Here is a 19439-nt window from a genome sequence, read left to right on the forward strand (position 1 = left end):
AGATAATAATAGTAGTAATAAACGTTTGCTCTGTAAGTGATAAAAGTGCAAATGGTGTGCAATTATGTTAAGCTATTTCTTTGAATTGAGCTTAGATATATAACAGAAACGTGGAGCGAAGGAAAACGCTGTGATTCACAGGCCAGATAGTTATTAAAATTTCTCTTAGCTTTACTATGTATGAATGAAACATTTTTTCACAAGCGGTAGGTTTTATATGAGTGCGAGTGTTTGGAGCATATAGGTGTCGGAACTGCATTATACCTCCACTAGACCAAATTCCCACTAGGTACACTCAATACATTTCAATAAATTTGTAATTTGCTCAACTTGAATTGAGGTTTTAGTATAAAATCATGACTTATTATAAACATATAAGATTCTAAATTGAATTTGGAAACTAGAGATAAAGATCGAAATATACTGAAGAAAAATGTTAAATTGCTTATTTTAAACTGATTTCAGTAAATCTTGTACCACAAATTGCCACCATGATTGTGAGTACATTCAAAAAGAGAATCACGCCTCCTTTAAGCTATTTCTGACTTTTCAACTTTGACCTCTCTCTTGAAATTTGGTTTGCAATACCTATAGTTTATAACACAAGACAGCACGTGAAGCCAACAGCTAGCGTTTACGTGTTTCGTAATTAATATGCACTTTATCATTTCGTACTGTCACTTTAATTGACAGTATTGATTAGAACGTTTAATATATTTAATTTGAATTATTATACTTTTATTAGAGAGACTGTTTGCATTATTAGCTTAATAAATGTATTTATGAATAACCTTGATCTTATGAGCGAGCTTATAGGTAGCGATGGCATCAAACTGATGAAACAATGAACTCTAATGTTTACTTGGTTTGTTTTGAATTTCACGCAAAGTTACACGAGGGCTATCTGCACTAGCTATCCCTAATTTAGCAGTGTAAGACTAGAGGGAAGGCAGCTAGTCATCACCACCAACTCTTGGGCTACTCTTTTACCAACGTAACATTATTACGTCCCCACGACTGAAAGGGCGAGCATGTTTGGTACGACGGGGATACGAACCCGCGCCCCTCATATTACGATACGAGTGCCTTAACCACCTGGCCATGCTAGGTCCTCTAATGTTTATAAGCAAGAAATTACTACCAGCTTTGCTTTATGTATGCAACTTTCTCTGATCGTTTTTAAGATCTTAGTCAACGGTAAATATATCAGTTGCTTATTTTAAAGTTAAATGTATATATAAAAGACAAACAAATGGGACCAACAAATTATATTGTGTATAACATACAACCTGAAACTCACGTCAACTGATGCTACAGTTACTTCTCGTCCAATAAAATGAGGGCGTCTTGTGAAACGGAAGAAGTCGTTAGATTTCCCGGGTAGAAGTTTCCGGCGTTTGGTAATCCATTTTCCTACTATTATCCGTTGGCTACAGTTATTATGCTCAATATCGGGACCATCAATGATGAAGTTGCTTTCAGTTTTTCTACAGTGTCCCTAGTATAATTTCAAGTAGAGTTTGAATTTATGTGTTAAATTACATATTATTTGTTTATGTTTGTTGTTTTTTTGAAATTCGCGCAAAGCTACACGAGAGCTATCTGCGCTAGCTATCCTGTCATCACTACCCACCACCAACTCTTGGGCTACTCTTTTACCAACGAAAAGTAGGATTGACCGTCACATTATAACACCCACACGGTTGAAAGGGCGAGCATGTTTGGTGTGACGATGATTCCAACTCGCGACCCTCAGATTACGAGTCGAACGTTTTTACCACCTGGTTATGCTGGGCCATATTTGTTTATGAATTGTAGTAAATGAAAATAACAACAACTAACAAAAGAGGACATTGGATTTGGATAATATTTAAAACACCAACATGATCAAGTACTACGTTGCTCAGACAGAAAACGTGTTTTGTTGAGTAAATTTTTTTCAGTTTCTAAAAATTAGAGGTTTGCTAAGAAGCGTAATATACTACTATTTTCACAACTGTTATTAGCAGTTTATGTCTTATAAAAATGTATAAAAAAAACTTAAAAGTTATACAACCTTTAAAACAAAGATTGTCTTTTTTTGTGAGCTTTCATAAAACGTTAGCGATTCTTATCACTAAACAAATACTTTTAGTAACGACAGACTAAACAGCCAGAGTGAATACACTGGTTACTTGTTCATATAAATCACATGACAGAAAAAGAAAACTCATTCTGAATGAACCAAATTAACTTTCAACAAAGATGTAAATGCTACACGGCTAATAGCCACTGTAAATATACCATAGTACCAGATCAATTTAACATCTTATGTTTGAACCAAAGGTACGTACTATCCACTGCTAGTAAATCAAGTTATTATTTTTTTTCCAATACTACCTTTCTGAAAGGGTAATGGTCACTGACCAGAATAGTTTTGGCAACATTACATAACAATAAAACGATAGTGATCACTTTGAGAAAAAAACAACAAGTAAACCACAAAGGATTTTAGCCAAACAGAATTAAAATATTGTTTTTAAAACAAAATTTAACTATAGAAAGGTAGTGATAATTAAGAATAGATAAAACTATATGTAATAAAAATTTCCAAAGTGGAGGTAAATAGTAATTAATTTATTTTTTCCTCATTTCCTGTTTAAGCACGAAACTACATAATGAGTTATTTGCGCTGTGTCTACTTCAGTTGGCCTGGATTGAGTGAGCTTGCACAAGGTCCCCAAGAGAGGGCGCTCTTGACTACCGGGCCATAAAATACTCAATGAGATTATGTGAATAGATGGATGTGATATAAGACAACCACTTTAAAATAACAATACGCATAAACTTCATTCATTCATTCGTGTTTTAGAATGACTGTAATTCTTTCTCAGCTTATGTATTTTCATTAAATCATTAGAGTAAGAATATCAAATTATTTTCTGACATAGATCTATTTTTTGTTAATAATATTAATATTATAGGGGAACTGTTCTAACATATATATAGTATATTTCATATACTCCGTTTAGTTCAGTGGTTCTTAACCTTTTTCAGTGTTTGCACCCCTTTCAAATCAGTAATCATTTCTCGCACCCCCTGGAAACTTAGGAAACTTCTTCTTAGGAGAAATATAAAGCATACTCTTATGTAAAAATATAGATTTGCTTTAATTATTCATGGGCATCCTCGCACCCCTTGGGAATCATCTTCGCACCCCCTAGTGGTGCGGGCACCCCTGGTTAAGAACCCCTGGTTTAGTTAAAGGAACAACACGCAAATGTTTCGTGCTACATAGAACCACAAAATTATTTAATCCGGGCTTGCACCTCAGGTAGAGAACCCAGATTTTTAACGTTACATAAACCTTCAAACTTACTGCTCACCCAGTGAGGAACTTTATGACTTGTAAATGTACAAGAGTGTAGCTTTTGAATTTTTCTTTTTTATCCGAAGGAAACATTGCACGCTCAATGGCTAAATGGTCACGTCAGAGGTTCCTGTCGATCAGATTTAGCTATTCCAAATTCTGAGCTTGTGGACAGAGGGAAGGCAGTAAGCAAGCAGTTCTTGTTATCACTGTTAGGACATTGATAGAATTTTTTGTTAAAATAATACATCAGCTCAGGTAATTTTCAAACAGCAGTAATGCGATTTAACTTTCATTTTATTTGATGTGTGTTTATTCATTATTAACAATGCTTCTTCGAACATGAGTTAATTTTATTTGTAGTTAAAATTAAACGTTTTCAATTTTCTACACTATATGGTAATTAGCTTGAAAATATAACCAATATATAACATATTTAGATAAAAAAAATGTCTGTTTGTTTTTGAATTTCGCGCAAAGCTACACGAGGGCTATCTGCGCTAGCCGTCCTAATTTAGCAGTGTAAGACTAGAGAGAAGGCAACTAGTCATCACCACCCACCGCCAACTTGTGAGTCCAATGCCTCAACCCACCTGGCCATGCCAGGCCTAAATATAATGTCTAAAAATAAATCTTTTGAAAAATTGAATATGTATTTATAGATACATTATAATTTTTATAAGCACAAAAGTATTTAATTAATCAAGATTGTAGACTTACCAGACAGTGTTTAAGCTTACTGTTATTCTTTTACTGTATCTACAATATGATACGTTGTTTTCTCTAGTTTTTACATAATTTTAATCTTTCTCCAGTCACTGAGTTGATGACATTTTGGAATTTATTTGTGGAATTAATAATTATATTAATATTTTTATGGGATTTATTAAGCGTTATAGTGACCACCGTTCGCTAAGTTTGAATTTCGCGCAAAGCTACACGAGAACTATCTGTGCTCGCCGTTCCTAATTTAACAGGGTAAGACTAGAAGGAGAGCAGCTATTCATCAACACCAACCGCCAATTCTTGGGTTACTCTTTTACCAACAAATAGTGAGTTTGACCGTCACATTATAACGCCTTCACGGCTGGAAAGGTGAGCATGTTTGATGTAATGGGGATTTAAACCCGCGACTCTCAGATCAAGAGTCGAGTGCCTTAACCACCTGGCCATGCCGGGCCGTTTGGTTACTAACTTGAACTGTTTATAAAGTTATTTATTTATATTTGAAGTTAAGCATAAGGCTATGCGTTGTAAGTTCTCAGATGTGTCGCTGTGACACTGCGAGGCGATTTATGTACGAAATTTTAAGAATTAAGCCTTTATCTTCCTTGGAAAACTCATATGGTTTTTCATTCAACACTGCTTGAACGAGTTTTTAAATGTTAATGGTTACAGTAGTGACATCTACTAGGACATTCAGTTACTTACGCTGGTACAAGATGTATTAGATAAAGATTCCTTATACGACAGGGCAATTTTGCAAGCTGACACTGGATACTTCCGGAATAACGCTGGATAAGATGTATAAGAATGATCCTTTTTTACAGTTAGCAATACCCACCTTACCCATGGAAACTTGTAGAATATCTTGTCAATCTGGAAAAGACAGTAAACATATATGTCATTAACGGATACTTATAATAATGCCTTATCAAGTTTTGTTATAATGTATGCGCACTCCCCGCTCCTTATACATAGTTTTGTAACTTTAAATGAATACCCAACGACAGTTAATTCAAGAATATTAGAAATACTGACCATTAAATCCATCACCACTTGAGTCTCATCTGATAGATATTTGTTTCGATGTAAGTTACATAATATTACTACCTACATCCATCGAAGAAAAAAAATAATGCTTTTCATCAATAGGAGTCACATGGTAGAGAAAATTTAAAAATCATGAAAAACTAAACCATGATATCTCAGATTAAAGGGGGTGAGGGCTGTTGGTGGGCATAACTGTCTATCTTCACAACACCCACTTTGGTGGACATGCCACTGAATGTTGAAAAAATTAAAACATCATCTCACTTACTACCAAGTTTATATATTTTGGTTAATAGAATCAGTATTAATTGCAACAAGCAATGTAAAATAATGAGGATAATCTCAGACCACACTTCTAGACAAATTCTTGTATAGATCGTCCATTTTTTAAAGATATCGACTTCCAAAAACCAAGCATTAGTACATCAAACAAGAGAATGTTAAAATTTGTAACTGTATTGGAAACTCTGACAGATATGTGGTGTAAAAGATTTTCAACCCAGATTTTGCTTGGTTTTGACCATTAAACTAAAGGTTTTATGATGTTCAGTACTTACCCTAGGTCATAATGTTTACTTTATACATTTGTTTTTTGTAGTATTGAACTTAAAACGAGGTTTTTAATTCAAAATACTTAATCCTATATTGTCATACTTTTGTTCACCCGATATACTCACTTTATTATTCAGGCAACAGATTTTTTACTTTTGAATATTTCGTTTTGAATTTCTGTTCATCTTTAACAATTGGTCTAGTAAGAACAAATCCTTCTTACTTACTAATACTCTGACAATATTCTGTTGACCATTAAAAGCAGACAAACATCCCGCTTACTCACTGATGTTTGAAGAATATTGTGTCTAGTGAAGAAAAGAATAATTTTCAACCATGAATGCTTGTAAAATATGTTATAAACCTAAAATATGGGACAAATATCTACCCAACATATTAATGTTTGTAGAATATTCTGTAAACTTAGTTATGAAAAGAATTAAAGTTACTCAAAAGTACTTGAAAAGTATATTTTCCTTAAAAAGGAAACAAGCATCCGTTTTATAAGCTAATATTTGTAAAGTATCCTTTCAGCCTAATTGTGGAAAGAATCCAAACCTCCAGCATATTTTTTGTAAAATTTCTTTTCTACTAAAACGGGATAAACTTCAATGAAACATTTAGGACATTCTTCCAATTTAGTAATGAGAAGAATTAACATCACTCACAAATATTTGGAAGATATTTTGGCGACTTCCGTAGGGACCTATAAGCACACATTACACATTCTCATATTCGGTCAATAAAGAAACGTAATTTACATTTTTTGTTTCTGTTATTTTATCACAGTACACAGGAGTAAAAGATTTTTTAATGTAGACCTAATTTATATGATGGCACAATATATATATATATATATATATTATTATGGATATGTTTTAAGACCAGTGGAATTACTTTCTTTGCCATTGTTTATGCTTGGTCTGACAGCCATTATTACACGTGTGTATATTTAGTTTTACTCATTGAAATACCCTGCGAAGAATGGCAGGCTTCCTATAGACGCTCTAATTTACGTCGACATCAGACGTGTAAGTAGACCAAAAGTACAAAAGATAACTGTAACTATATCAGGGGACATGACAAGTAAGTCGTCGAATAGGATTGTTGCGATTTCAGTTTCTTATATTTTCTTTCTGATAAAAACGGCATTCATTCCTAGATGTGGCTTTTGTCAACTTGAAAAGTCGTCATTTCTTACCTTGTTAACGATATGCCCTACTTCACCTCAATGGATATTTCGGATTGGAATATCCTCTTTTATAACCGTAATTTTTACTTGGCTCAACTTCAGATTGGACTGGGATTCATTTTTAGAAAACCTAGCCATTTCCAGCGATCTGTTATACAAGTTTTTCTCTTTGTGAAAACACTTAAGAGAGCACCATTAATGTTTTTTTATTCCGTATGTAATTCAAATACAACAGTCTCTAATGATTTTATTTCACTTAAATGTATGAAGTTCCACTATAAGGAAATAACGTAATTTCTATTCAACTATTTGTGGTATATCGCATCAGCAGCATGCCGTGGTATTCTAACCATTGAATAGTTTATTGGTCTGACGAGCGAAGTTGTTAAACGTAATTGAGGCCAAATGACACACCACTTCGAAACAGGTAGCCATTAATAAAATGCATAAATAAATATAAATCTGCACGGTATGAAATATAATATTCAATCGAAGACAAAAGAGGTTTCGTTACTGAATGATGGTAAATGTCTAATAAAACTATAATTCTAATTTTTTTATATAAAGAAAGTTTTAGAATAATTAAGAATGAAACTCAAACTTTTCAGTTGAAATAGTTGTAATTTAATCAAAATGTTCTTGACTTAATTTTCGAGTGTTAGAACTCTGAAATATCAAATATTTGTATCAAAATGATAATCTGAATCTTTTAACTTGTGGTTTGTAGTTACTTCTTCTTTTCATCGTCATGTCTTCATACAGGTGTTGATGATCATTTTGTGAGTGCATCTATCATCTTTATTACTTGTCTTCCGCTAGTGCATCAATCGTCTTTATTACTTGTCTTCCGCTAGTGCATCAATCGTCTTTATTACTTGTCTTCCGCTAGTGCATCAATCATTTTTATTACTTGTCTTTCGCTACTTCCCTCTTCTTTTATTTTGTCATTTGTTTCTACGAGTTCCATCTTTTTCTTTCTTCATCACATGACCTGTGAAATCAGCATCTGTATTTCTTATGTTGTATTCAAAGTAGACAACCAAACAACCTTAGCTTTACAATGGGAATCCTGCTTTGTGACTCCAGCAGGAATCGTAACATTTAGGGTATACACCCGTAAATCCCATTTTAAATAAGCTAAATACAACTTAGTCTTATCATTCGGAGGTAGCTAATAAGGGATCTTCCTATCTTAATTCGTACCCCCCCTGGTACAGCGGTAAGTCTACCGATTTACAACGCTAAAATCAGGGGTTCGATTACCCTCGGTAGACTTAGCGGATAGCCCGATGTGACTTTATTATAAGAAAACACACACATACCTTTATTAATTTATTGAGAATGTTCGTTTTTCTATAAAAATTATTCTAAGCTCAATAAAATTATTAAAAAATTACCTATAGATTTAGAAAAAATATAGCAATGATTCACCCTAAATATTACTGTTAGTAACTTCTTATCAAAAGTAAGTTGACTACATAGAACTAAAAATATAAATTAAAGTCTATGTAAAAACTAACGAAAGTTGTTATATGCTGCAAATCAGTACACAAGATTAGGACGTTTTGAATCTTCAGTTGGGTATATTCATACTGTCGACGATGCGTATTTTGTATAAATACCTTATCAATATTCGTGCTTTTAAAATAACAGCACTTACCGTTTTTATTCAGTACGTTAATTTGTAGTCAAATCAAAACTGGTATTTTTACCAGTAACCTTTGCTGGTTTATAGCGTTCTACGCATACAATTTTGGCGAAGAAGGCTTAATCGACATGTTTTCTTATTTTATTCAGGATAAAACCGTTTATTTCGTTATCTCTAATTTAAAAACTCCTAACTATAACAGCTGTATGTCTGCGCACTTGCAACGTTAGAAACCGGGTTTTGATACCCGTGGTGGGGAGATCATATAGAATCAATTGTATAGGTTTCTGCTTCATTCAAAACAACAACTAAGTTAAAAACAACAACATATTTTTGCAGTAGCTTTCTTTCAGTTTATAATGTCCTTTGTTTAAAGTTTTGATTAAGTAGACTTAAATCTTAAAATGTGCTTTATGTTCTTAGCGTGAAGCTATACAATGGACTACCTACACTGTGTCCACCTCGAATTTCACGTACCGTGTTCATTTGGATCGTCATCTTTCGAGCTAAAAATTGCACCTCAAGAATAGGTTAATAGAGTGCACAACAATATATATATATATATACAGAGGAAGTAAAAACAACTTACTAATGGCACGAGCTCGGGATGGAGGACACAAACACAAAAAACATAGATTTTCTTTGTTCGTTTGGACATCGTCAGGATAACGTCTTGTAGTCTGGTAACTGTGGAATCGGTCTCGTCAGATGACTGAAATGTAATGGACTGCAAAACTATTCCTTTCGACGTCATGTATATCTCTTCCATTATTGAACTTGAAACTTGCTCAGCTAGATAAACATCTGGTATATTAAGTATAAATTTGTTCAATGAACAAAGTGTCTAACAACACTTCAAAATATTTAGCATTTAAAAAATATCAGGTGTTATTACAAGGTTCATGGTATATACGAAGCACTAAGTTATCTGATTATCACAATATCAAGAGGCTCGTGGAAACACAATAAGGGGATAAAAGAGAGATGAATCGGTGTAAAGATACACAATAAACAAAAATGAACTCTTTTTTAACAGGGCGGATTACATATCAGCCGATCATTTAGATGGAAAGTACATGCATTATATTTAGCTGCATCGTACTCGAATAAAACAACAATAAAAGGAACTTCATATTACAGGAAGAAAAACTACCAAAATATTTTGAGAACTGAAATCTGACTGAAGGTAAAGACATACGGTAATCAGGAGTTAAAATGCAGGAAGGAAATAAATCTGACACATTGAAGCAAGCGTTTACCCTCTCATGATGAAAACAAATCTGCCTTCACGACAATAGCGAGAAATTATAAAATCGAATAAAATTGTCCAGAGATATCTCTGGTCCATATGTCAGCATTATAGTCTCATACATAATATTAGCCTTTTTGACCAAACACTAACACATTAAGTAACTTTTGCCGAAGGATGAGTACAAGACCACAACTGGATTTACCACATTCTTAACTACAAGTCTATTATGCAGCAAGTTTCAATTACTCAACTCTTTTCATGTTTCATAGTACAGTTGTATTAGATAGGAAAGATCGATCACGGCTACTGTTTCATGTTTCATGATATAATTGTATAAGGTAGGAAGGTTCGCTCATGCAGAAGTTTCATATTTTGTTGGATAATTGTACGCTTGTATTATGCATCAGAGTTCGATTAAAGTAACTATTTTATGGTATACATGAATTTTGTAGAAAAGTTCTATCATGGCAACTGTTTCATGTTTCGTGGAATAGTTGTATCGGGTGATATTTTGTTTCGGGATGCACGTGGTTTACAGAGAGAAAATAAACTGTGAACGCAGATTTGACTGTTTCAAATAGGTTCATTTCCGCTCTTCAAGAGTTAGAACTTTTTGTCGGATTCTTGTTTTACATTAATACCTGTTGATGTAAGAAAGTCCTGTTTCATTTACTCTTTTGTTTTTAAGCACAGATTATCTCTTTTATTTTAATTTGGTCACAATGAAGTACATTTTCTTTTAGCCGATTAGCCATTCATTTGTCTACTTTCAGAAATGGGGTGGAAGTTCAGAGTTTGCTAACTTGTTATTGTTGTTATAAGATGGTAAAACTACTGTTCACCGTTTTTGTTTGATTTGGTCACAAACTTTGTGCTATTAGTAAAATCATTTTACGTTTATTTCAGCCGAATGATTTATTAAACAAAAATAAAAGATAATTAATGTTAGTTAGTTATTTTGAATTTTGCGCAAAGCTACTCGAGGGCTATCCGCGCTAGCCGTCCCTAATTTAGCAGTGTAAGACTAGAGAGAAGGCAGCTAGTCATCACCACCCACCGTCAACTCTTGGGATACTCCTTTACTAACGAATAGTGGGACTGACCGTCACATTATAAAGCCCCCACGGCTGAAAGGGCGAGCATGTTTGGTGCGACCGAGATTCGAATCCGCGACTCTCAGATTACGAGTAGAACGCCTTAACACACTTAGCCATGCCGGGCCAAAAATTAATGTACTGTAAGATTTTTGAGAACAAAAATAACATGAATTAAGATATGTGTTATTCTATTAATGATGTGAGAAAATAAATTTAACATTTATAAAAATCTTCCATCGTTTTAGACATTCCCCTTACTTACACGTCGATAGATTTTTAAATAAAAAAAAAGATGGGTCGAGACCCTCATTTCAATTCGTCTCTGTTTGAGTTTGAAGGCGAATAAAAGGAACAACGTGTTTTGCATATAAATTCATTCATTATAAAATACTACATAAAAATAATTGACTTATATTCAGCAACTATGAACTGAGAAACAACAATAAATATATTACACATATCAATGATCCTGTGATTTCGTTATTAACAATATAATGGGAAATTTTATGGAGTGTTATATCAAAGCATGTTTGTTTGTTTTTGAATTTCGCGCAATGCTACACGAGGGCTATCTGTGTTAGCTATCCCTAATTCAGCAGTGTATGGCTAGAGAGAAGGTCGCTAGTCATCACGATCTACCGCCAACTCTTGGGTTACTCTTTTACCAAAGAATAGTGGGATTGACCGTGACATTATAACGCACCAACGACTGAAAGGGCGTGCATATTAAATTGCTCCATGTTTATCGTGTTGAAAATCATGAAATAGTGATACTTATAATACATTAACCTACCATCAATTTACTTTGTTGATAGAGAAACCAAATTTAGTTGGGGGAGTTTACACGTCGCACGTTTTTCGTTGTACGTTTATCGTATTGGTATACAAACTGTGTTGAGCTGGAAAATTTAACATTTTAATACAGAGTCAAGAGTTTATTTGTGTTTCCTATATATTTACAGTTCCTTACAACTATAAGTACATTGCTGACTTACTAGATATTTATTAGTTTTGTAATTCGCAAAATAAGTTCAATAGCCCTACCTTACGATTTTCTTTTTTTATCTAGGGTAGGTTTTCTAATAGAGAGAATAACGTTTGTTCTTTTGTTTTCAGCAAATAAGATAACGATGAATATGACTGACATCATAGATGAACTGGTATAAGACACATACTCCATACTTTTATAGTTTAGGATTATACACTGTCAGCCTAAAGGATTATATACAGTCGATTAAAAACATTGGCACTTACAGCATCCAATGTCAAACACAAGGATAGGAATTACACTTTTAGGTAATGACTTCGTCAAATGTGCCACAAAGCTGACATAGAGGTTGTTGTGGCAGAAGGAGCAGTTGTTGCTGGAAATACCTGAAAAATAAAGGACAAAAAATGATAGCTGTGTTTCACATTCCTCACAACTAGCCTTATATAAGTAGAATCAAAACATAAAACAGTACTCGTTTAGGTTAATAAAACACGTGGCTTGTCATAACATAAAACATTTAAGGTTTAGTTACAAAATCCTATGTGTGTTAACTCTTTTTTTAAATGATGCCGTATATATAGTAATGTGTAAAAGTGTTAGGACAAGAGAATATGTTGTCATTCTTTCCATTTTAAGAGGCTAATTATTCCATACCATTACAAAACATTATGGTAATGCTCCACTGATCCATGTTGACAACCGAATGAGATAGTGTAGTACTGTTTATTATTTTTAAGAATTCCCATATACTTGTACCAAAGGCATGTCATAAGGGTTCTGTTTATATCAGCATACTGATCAAATTTAGGGTATTAAATAACTGTGATGGTACCCCATGCAGTATATTAATTATTTTGAAAGAAGCTAGCATATAGTATCAGTATATATACTTAATAGCATTCCACAAATGAATCTTGATAAAACAATATTTAACACTATATATATATATATATACTCTTCAAAAAGAGAAACGCAAAAGGGATATTTTTTTATTTTAAAGAGAAATATATGTAATAACGTTACAAGCTCAGAGTATGTGATGCTACATGTGTTAAGGCACTGATTGTCAGACCAAAATGACAATAAAAGTTGTGCACTTTGAAAACGGAGGAAAACATCGGATTTTTCGTCAAAACGCATTCGTGTCCAATAAATTTGTTTGAGAGATCTGCATGTTCTGCAAGTGCAACATGTGCAAAATCCCTATAAATGTGACTAGTTCTCGGTTTCCATAGCTCAGTGTTAAGCCACCGACACGCAATACAGTTACGCCAAGACTGACTGAAGCACAACGCGACAACGCCATTGGTCGTTTGGAAGCATGCAAATCTCGATCAAATGTTGCCAGAGCTGTGAATGTCCACCCAAGCACCATCACAAAGCTATTAAATCGTCACCAACAACATGGATCAACTCGTGACATTCCACGATCTGGCAGACCTCGTGTGACCACGCTCGCACAAGATCGCTACATCCGGTTACGTCACCTTCGGGATAGGACCATCACTGCGACGTCTACTGCCTCAACCATACCAGAGCCGCTTAGGATTTCCGATCAGACCGTACGCAACCGTCTACGAGATTCTTAGGCCCCATGTGCAACCCATCATGGTGAACGTCAACGACGTTTTTCAACATGACAACGCCCGTCCTCACACAACCCGACTCACCACTGTCTTTTTGAGACACCACAACATCAACGTTCATCCCTGGCCCTCCAGATCACCAGATTTAAACCCCATCGAACATCTTTGGGACGAGTTGGACCAACGTCTGCGACGGCGACAACCTCAACCGCAGACTCTACCTCAGCTTGCAGCAGCTTGCAGGCTGAGTGGGCAGTCATTCCACAGGATGTGATTCGTCATCTCATCGCTTCCAAGGGCAGGAGATGCCAAGCTGTTATTGATGCTTACGGGGGACATACACGTTATTGACGTTGAGTGACGTTAAACTTCAACTAGTGAGCGTGGACTTCGCCTTTGCAGACTTTGAATGTTCAGCAGTGAATGTGCAAAGTTTCACACATGTCATACAGAACTACCCGGAATAAACTTGTTAACAATTTGTCTCAAATTTTGCCTTTTGCGTTTCTTTTTTTGAAGAGTATATATACATACACATATCAAGTTTTGTTATCATGCCACGGCCCAAAAGGCGTAGAGAATTGTCAGTAGAGCAGATAAAAGCTTTATGTGATGCTTATTGGGCTCTTCCACAAATTGCTGTAAACTTGAAATGCTTCCCAAACACTGTCAAGTACTCCGTGGATCGTGAGACCGAGACAGGTAGATTTGTAAATAGTAAAGAAAGAGGCAGAACACCTAAATTCAATGATACTGATGTTAAGTATCTTCGTTTATACAACCTTCGGAACAGAAGGAAAACTGACACTGATCACAAGTATGATATAAATGACCATGTACCAAATGAGAGAAAAACCTCCAGATCTACAGTATAAGGAATATTCAACGAGAATAGAGTATTTGGTCATGTAGCAGTTAAAATATCTTTACTTCGATCTCCAAATATTTTAAAAAACTGAAATTTATTAAAAGTACAAATAATAGAGATTAGAAAAGGGTGTTATGGATGGGCGAGTTCAATTTTGAGAGGTTTAGTTCAAAGCGTAGATTGTACATAGTAGAATGGAAGATACTTCAATGTGTCGCACCTACCATGAAGGGAGTTAGTGGGGTAGCTTAGAGGTATTTTTCTGCTGAGGCGACGGACAGTATTTGCAAAATAGATGGAATAATGGGCCAAAACAAGTGCCATCAAATACTGATCCGTCATTGGATACCAAGTAGTTTGTATATAATTAATAAATAATTTTACCATCAGGAAAATAATGACTTCAAGCACTCATCCAACCTGTGTAGAAATTACATAGCCAAGAAAAAAGGTTCTGTGGGGGCCATTGCATCATGTGAATGACTCCAGTAGCTTCTTTGGAATTTTACTCCAAACGTCTCTAATACATTCCCATAAAATTTATTCTGATTAAGTATGTTGCAACAATGTTGCCTGAAAGTGTAGTTATGAAAACAAAAGATGTCACACAAAATATTAGTTATGAAAACAAAAGGTGTCACACAAAATATTAACTGTTTACTGAACTCAAATACTTCCACTGAGCTTCTGTTCTAATAATTTGAAGATTAATAACATTTTGATGTTTCGCCTGTGATCTACATTCTATTGTTCTTTTAAAATAGCCTGAACTCTAATTTCTACTTTGTTCTAACATTTTTGCGCAGTACTATAAGAATTAGTATAGCATATCTAAGCTATTTAAACGTTCTTGTACGAACATGTTAATCCTGGAAGATTAAACATATTGAATAATGTAAATTTGCTAGTAGTAAATGTATGTATGCGTTTTCTTATAACAAAGCCACATCAGGTTATCTGCTGAGTCCACCGAGGGGAATCAAACCCCTGGTTTTAGCGTTGTAAATTCGTAGACTTACCGCTGTACCAGCATGGGACAACAAAAAGTGTGGCTTTTTTTTTTTTTATAGCAAAGCCACATCAGGCTATCTGCTGAGCCCATCGAGGGGAATCGAACCCCTGATTTTAGCGTTGTAATACCGTAGACTTACCGCTGTAATAGCGGCGGGCTTTTAGTATGTGTAAAGCTAAATAGTTTATAGTTAATGTAATTAGCCCCAGTGGCACAGCGGTATGTCTGTGAACTTACACCGTTAAAATCCACATTTCGATACACGTGGCAGGTAAAGCACCGATAGCCCATTGTGTAGCTTTGTGCTTAATTACAAACAAACAAAATATGTAATTATTATTAATAATTCACAAAAAGCTTCTTGCTCAGAAATTTATTTTCATGACCTCAAATTAAACGATAATTCTGTAGCTAAAATACAAAAATAAAAAATAAAACAAAAAATACATAGTTTTTGATTGTATATAATTACTATAAATGTCTTAAGCTGATGTAACAGATAATATTATGTAAAATCTTCCCAAATATATTTGAATGAAAAACAATACAAAACACAATAAAAGTTTGCTTTAGCACAAACAATAGGTGTTATGTCATAAAGTAAAACTTGGCATAATTTTATCCTTGTGCTGTAAAAAGTGAGTTTATATTCATCTTAGTTTCTAATTCATCACATCACAATTTATTCAATATAATACAGTGATGCGTCTCAGGTATATTAGTAATCGAACTCAACATAAATTCAACTCTGAGTGTGTTATAAGAGTGCTAGTCAATTCCTTAGAGTGTATGATGGATGGTTAGGTGCTACAGACTAGCCACTTTTCTTCTGGTCAGTAGTTCAAATCAGTAACGTGGTAGCTAGTATTAGTAGCTTTGCCACAAATACAAAATACATAATGGATATTTATTATTGTATTTTCTATGGCTAGAATTATGCCATTTTACTTTGGATGTGGTTGATCTGGAGTATCTTATTTCAATTTAATGTGCTTTGTACAAAAACCGTATAACATCTTAATCTAGTGTAAACTTGTAAAACTACGGTTCTCAGCCTACATATGTGGTCCTTGAACCACAACGAGTTCGTTTAAATTCCAAAGGTGGTTCGCGATGGTAAAGTTGTTTTTTTTTAATTTCGCGTAAAACTATCTGCGCTAGCCGTCCCTAATTTAGCAGTGTAAGACTAGAGGGAAGGCAGTTAATCTTTTACTAACGAAAAGTGGAATTGACCGTCACACTAACCCCCCACGGCTAAAAGGGCGAGCACGTTTGGTGCGAGGGGGATTCGAACCCACCACCCTCAGATTACGAGTCGAACGCCTTAACCCCACTGGCCTTGCCGGGCCGCGATGGTAAAGACCCAGGTTTTATGTTGTAGGTAAAATACGAAAATATTCTGTGTTCAATTAAATAAAACTTGTTTGAAAATTTTATTATGTTGTATGTTTGTTTCAGAGCTGTTTTTAGATATTATTATTATTAAACGGTGAAAGATCAGATGGTTCTATTTGTATTTGAAGATCTGCGAGATTGTCTTTGTTTCAAGGAGTACAGGTTGAATAATAATAATAAAAAATTAGGAACCACTGCTGCAGAAGTATTTTTGTCCCTATCTATTCTTCGTAATGATGAAAACTGATTTAAATTGAAATTGATATTATTTAAGAAATAAGTTTGAACATATTTTATTTATAAGCTAGTGAATTTTTATTTATCAGTTTATTTCAGAAATTATACGTTATTTTTGAATACAAAAAACAAAGGTATAAAGTATACATATATATGGATTTACTTTTCGAAATCTAAAATTCTATTTCGTATTTAGTAATTCGAAAACTGATTTACGCATATCACACCCTAACTGTCAAGTATGTGACGTTACAATATTTTTTCGCAAACTTGTTACGGTAGAAAAAAAAAAGCCAGATATACTCAATTTGAAGCTTAAATGATAGTTAATTTGCAAGTGTCGTATTTTATTTTTTGAAAACGAATTCCATATTATAAAATTAATTTTATGCTTAAAACGTGTTAAGTAGCTGAGTTTTTTACAAAACATTCAAGATCAGAGTCATCGGGTATTTTATAAAAATAGATAAAATTTTGTACATATTCACATAATAGGTTCCAAACAAACGTTCAAATGTTTATTTCATTCAATATTTTACGAACAATTTTAAATTTTTTTACATAGACAATGTTAATACCATCAGCAATTTAAAACTTTTAAACAATATTTCACAATATATATAAAAAAAAGTGTTCACAGCTTTGTATTCAATAAACACGCAGAAGGACTTTACCAATAAACCCAAATAATCACTTAGTGTATAACGCTGAGTTTAGTAAGTAGTTATTCTAAACTACGCAACTTTATTGTTAGTTTTTAATGCAGAGTAAACTGCGTTATTGTCAACAAGCTGTATGATTATTGATGTAAAAAACACAAAAAGAGATAATAGTATCAGATTGTTAGAAACCGTTTATTTGACAAAATTTTGGATGGTGATAAGTTTAATATAAATACAAAAAGAATTAAAGTATTGAAATTTTAGGTCTGGCGTGGCCAGGTAGTTAGGGCGCTGGACTCACAATATGCGAGTCGTGGATTCGAATACTCGTCACTAAACATGTTCCCCCCTTTCAGCCGTAGGGTCGTTACCATGTAATGGCCATTCCCATTATTCAGCGGTAAAAGTGTTGCCCAAGATTTAGTGAATGATAGTCCAATATCGCTAAATTAGAGATAATCGTCACAGATGGCCCTTGAGTAGCTTTGCGTGAAAATCAAACCAAATTGAATTTTTTACTAATATGGTTTTAGCTATCTATTTCTAAAAAATAGAACTTACTGGTTTATGCTATTATATACAAAAAACAGAAACTTTTCTTTTTCAGGAAATTTCTGTCGTAGAAATATTCAGTGAAGGATAGATATTGCTAGAACAATACAGTACTGAATAGAACTAGTCCATAACTCCAGAACAGTTTTAACCAACATCAAACACGTATTCTTATGATATATATCTTAAGTTACTTACCTCAGGAAAGACATTGAAATTTTCCGTTAATAAAATGGTGGCTGGGGTGGAGTGGTTGTTATACGAGAAGAGGCTGAAACATCTCAGATTGGTTCATCTTGAACAGTGAAGAGTTAGGAAGGATTTAATTGAGGTGTTTCAGATTGTAAAGGGAATTGCTAATGATGATGTATTATCATTTATTTTCAAATAGTAGGACACAAATATAAAGTTTGGGAAGGTAAGAGTCAGCTTCAGCTGCAACAACTTTTTCTAATAGGGTGGTTGGCTCTTTAGGATGGGTTTAAGAAAAAAAAACTTGATAATATTTTTTTAAAAATGTTATTTACAGGATGGTATAGCTGCGATTGACCAATAGGTTCTATGTTGTTCTAAAATGCTATATTATAATTATTTAAAAAATATTTATTAAAATTAATTATTGTTTTAACTAAACCAAATACACAATTGACAGTTAGGTTAGAAAAACATATAAAAGAAATGATTTGATTATTTAATATTTTGTTTCCTTGAGTTTTTTCATAGGATAGTGAGATTTTCGAACAGTGTAAAAAGTAACAGTACCCTAAATCTCAGCTGGATTTCAAGTGTTAAACTTTATTTCAGTTTTGTACCCTGCACTTACTGTTGTTATTTTTGTGAGTGATAACACTGGGGAACACTTTTTCAGTAACTTTGAGTTGCATTGGATATTTTAACTGATTCTGAAGGAGTTTTAGGCGCTGATTTCAAATCTGAAATTAGTTTTTCTCTACAACCTTTAGTTTGTATGCAATTTGAGGTTAATGAAATTGTACAAATGTGAACTTGCGTAAACCATGTATAAGCATTTTCACGTCCATATATATAGATAGCTTCTAATATTTTGATCATTCTTCTTTTGTTTCAGATCAAACATGGCTTCCAAAAATAGATATCATTGCAGAAACAAGTCTGATGCCTTCTGCTACATATGTGGATGCTACACACTCAATCGTCAGAGACGTAACATATCCTTGTTCGTCAAGCGTGCCTACAAGGCATATTTTGAAGTTCATCTTGGTGATCAAGAGAAGCAATGGGCTCCTCATGTTGT

This window comes from Tachypleus tridentatus, chromosome 7 (assembly GCF_004210375.1).
Source record: "Tachypleus tridentatus isolate NWPU-2018 chromosome 7, ASM421037v1, whole genome shotgun sequence".
Lineage (NCBI taxonomy): Eukaryota > Metazoa > Arthropoda > Merostomata > Xiphosura > Limulidae > Tachypleus > Tachypleus tridentatus.